The sequence below is a fragment of the Amaranthus tricolor genome, chromosome 4 (assembly GCF_026212465.1).
Source record: "Amaranthus tricolor cultivar Red isolate AtriRed21 chromosome 4, ASM2621246v1, whole genome shotgun sequence".
NCBI lineage: Eukaryota > Viridiplantae > Streptophyta > Magnoliopsida > Caryophyllales > Amaranthaceae > Amaranthus > Amaranthus tricolor.
Window position 1 is genome coordinate 29,941,902 of NC_080050.1, and position 4,025 is coordinate 29,945,926.

Sequence of the window (4,025 nt, forward strand, 5' to 3'; positions counted from 1 at the left end):
TATTAAATAATTACGTCATTAAAATCTCGGGGTGTTACAATGGCGGAATTTGTGGACTAGAAGCCTAGCTAAGTTAAAGGTAAAACCCCATTCAGGGCGGAGGAATGAGCCAAAAATAATCAAATCATTACTGTTGTCCTTATTGGACTTAGATTCGGCCGTGATAGTGAAGGCCATGTACTTGAACCAAATCCTGATGACAGGGCGGTGGACCTTTTTCAGAACTAAATTCTACAGGTTGGTCAAGTGTTCTCATGAAATTAACGGCCAAATTTAGGAAGGGTACTGCTCATAATCTAATCCCCCTCCCGTGTGGTTCAGACCAAATAAATCTGCAAGCTTAGTCGTAGTCAGCTGCCGCTCAATCCCGTCTATCCTAAAATAAAATGAGGTCTCCCCATAAACATCCTGTGTTATGGTCAAGGAACTCAGAAACTCGAGGAGTAACTCGGCGTATATTTCCCTATGCATATTAAACATAAAACTCATGCCTATGGCTCTAAAGAAATGCATAGCATATTCAAATAAACCTAGGTTTCTAAGTACATTTGCACAAATAAACCTAGTGGGAATGATAAGTCTTTCCTTGAGATTTTGAAACTTATCTCGTTGATCTTCATTCTTGCAAACAATGTTGGGATAGTCCTCATCTGGTTCAATTACTGGTTCTTGTTGTGGTGATGGAGTTCTCTCTCTCCTCCTTTGCCTCCTAGGTGCCATAGCTTGTTTTTGTGGATGAATTTCCTAAAACAAAGACTCACTACAAGCAAAGAACAGAAAATCTCTACTAAAGAGCAAAGATTAATTAGTAGAAAGCAAATTAAAACTCAAATCTTGAATAATTTAACAAATTTTACCTCAATCTTAGAAACCCTAAATAGGATGGATGTTGGTGAGAATGAAGCAATGTGGATGTAAATGATGAATTTGAAAAATAAAATGTTGTTGTTGATGATGAGTGAATGTAGAAGGATTGAAGGATCTTAGGGCTTAGGATTTGAGTTTTTAGTCGGAGAAAGTGAGAGAAGGTGATGTTGCTCGAGTGAAATGAAGGTTTGGTCGTGTAGATCTGGTTTTAAAAACGAATTCTGTCGAAAACTGCTCCCCGCTTGACCTGTCGAGCGAAGTACAGTTCACTTTTATTTGCATTCTGTTCTTCTGCTGAGCATTCTGGAAAATTGCTCAAGTAGTCGAGCGAGCTATAGAAGGGTTGCTCGACTGGTCGAGCAAATTCTCTAATCTAGTGTCTGATGCCTACTTTTCGCTTAACCCGAGCCAACTTTGCTCGGCTAGTCGAGCGGGGTGTTTTTCAGCTGATATCTCCTTCAGACCACTTGTAGTGCAATGTTATATTTAAAATACCCTTTTGCTCGACCCTGCAGCGCTAGTTCTACATATTTCTCAGTTTTATGCACACCATCAACAACTCAACTATCAAATCCTGCATCCATTAACTTAGTACAAGCATGTTACATAAAATATGATACAAAAACAAGAAATAAAAGTAAGTATACACAAAGACATACCAAAGTTGGGTTGCCTCCCAATAAGCGCTTGTTTAAGGTCGTTAGCTTGACCGTTGCGCATTATTCATTCAGAACACGTAGGGGCTCAAGCGGCATTACCACTGGCCCCGCTAAATGCTCACCTGCGCGATAATGTTTGACACGTTGACCATTCACCTTGAATGTTTCTCCTTTCGCGTTTGACAACTCAATGGAACCACAGGGGAATACCCTTGTGATCTTGAATGGACCCGCCAACGTGACCTCAGTTTTCCTGGGAATAACTTCAAACGGGAGTTGAATAGTAACACCAATTGTCCAACCTCAAAGTTTCTTCTGATAAGACCTTTGTCATGCCATCGCTTGGTCTTTTCCTTGTGTAGCTTCGAACTCTCGTACGCATACAAGCGTGTCTCATCAAGTTCATTGATATCCAACAATCTCTTCTAATTAAGGGCTTTGATTGCCCAAAATGCTCTATGTTCAAGCTCTACTGTAAAAATGGCATGGCTTCCCATAGACTAACCTCTATGGTGTAGTAATAACTCATTTACACTAAACTAAAAACGAAATTTTATCCATTTGTAGATTGAGCTTCGATAGCAACTAAGTCTAGAGGGAAGTTATGAGCATTACGTTCATGCATAACTTCCATACCAAGGTTAGCACGGTTAATGATATCAGTCTAGGTGTTAATTACACGATCTTGACTATCAACTATAGATTGGTTGAAGTTGAAACCATTTAGGTTGAAAGCCATAGTACTAATACCTAAAGCAGTAAACCAAATACCTACTACAGGCCAAGCAACTAAGAAGAAGTGTAAATAACGAGAATTGTTGAAACTACCATATTGGAAGATCAATCGACCAAAATAACCATGAGCAGCTATGAAGTTATAAGTTTCTTCCTCTTGACAGAATCTGTGACCTTCGTTAGCAAATTCATTTTCTGTGATTTCCCTAATCAAACTAGAAGTTACCAAGGAACCATACATAACACTAAATAGGGAGCCGCCAAATATACCAGCTACACCTAACATGTGAAATGGGTGCATAAGGATGCTATGCTCAGCCTGGAATACGATCATAAAGTTAAAAGTACTAGAGATTCCTAGAGGCATACCATCAGAAAAGCTTCCTTGACCAATTGGTTAGATCAAGAAAATAGCAATAGCAGCTGCAATCAAAGCTGAATATGCAACAGCAATCCAAGGACGCATACCCAGATGGAAACTAAGTTGCCGCTCATAACCCATATAACAAGCTACACCAAGTAAGAAGTGTGGAACGATTAGTTCATAAGGACCACCATTGTATAACCACTCATCAACTGATGCCGCTTTCCAGATTGGGTAAAAGTGCAACCCAATAGCTGCAGAAGTAGGAATATTAGCACCCGAAATAATATTGTTTCCTTGAAGCAATACGCCTTCTAGTCGATTCCTTCGTTTCTCTAACTCATTAAATAAGTAGTTATAATTCTCTTTCGGGCTTACCGGCAAGCTCGGGGTCGTCTTTCGACAAAGTCACAGTAGGCAAAGCCAAGATAGATCCTCCCCCTACAAAGTACAGCGGATTACCGACATTTTCTTACTAACCCATTTATTCTCCCTTAGAAAAGAAAGAAGATCATAGGCAACTCTAGCGGGAGACTTAACTCCTCTCTTACTTAGTCATTGCTTTCTCGACCGTAGGCATGATGTACTAGATACCTATTGTCAAGACCACCTCACCTCTCCGTTGATCTCCAATTTGATCTCTTTCTCCATATCTAGTGGAATGTATACATGGTAGAGCGACCTTCAGGAATGTGATACTTAACTTTTGATCTCAAGTACGTGCTTCAGGACTACTCGAGCTACCTTGGCTCGAGCTAATTCTGTTCGAGTGGGCTTCTTTTGGCTTGTTCTTGTGGCTTGGCTCATGATGTTTCACTTCTTTGAGCCCTCGGTTTTTAGGTGAGCAATGTATGCAACAAAAAGGGCTAGTTTGTGCTCGGTTCTGATGATTAGATCCTGGAATGAAATAAAACACCAAAGCAACAAAACAAGCGTAAAATCCGATAAAACAATGCAATAACATATAGTTTCCTCACGCTAAACGAGCCACTTATAGGAATAAAAATAAAGATAAAATGTAGCTAACATTTAATTTTCAAAAATTGGATATATTTAATTTTTAAAATCGAATATAAAATATTTTAGATCGAATAATTCAAATCGGATATTTGTGCACATCCATAATTGTGAGGTTTCATGTTAATTCATGAATATACTATCACCATTTGTGACCACCCTTTTCTAATCCTCCCTTTTCTTAGCCTAATAAAAAAAAATACCAATTGTAATAAAGAATTCAACATTAGGTTTATTTGGCAAATAACTATTGACTGTATTTGTTGGTGAAACTGTTGTTTGGCTTGCCTAGATGAAAATATTGATAAATAAACCAACTATTTATGCTAGCTATTTAAATTGGGTAATATGGAAATGTTTGGGAAAAAAAATTAATTAATTAA

At 38.5% G+C, this 4,025-nt stretch overlaps 1 pseudogene; it reads right to left on the minus strand.

Moving 5' to 3' along the window:
* Positions 1–2,050: 2,050 nt before the first annotated feature.
* Positions 2,051–3,276, minus strand: LOC130810939 (photosystem II protein D1-like; annotated as a pseudogene).
* Between the last annotated feature and the right edge of the window lie 749 nt (positions 3,277–4,025).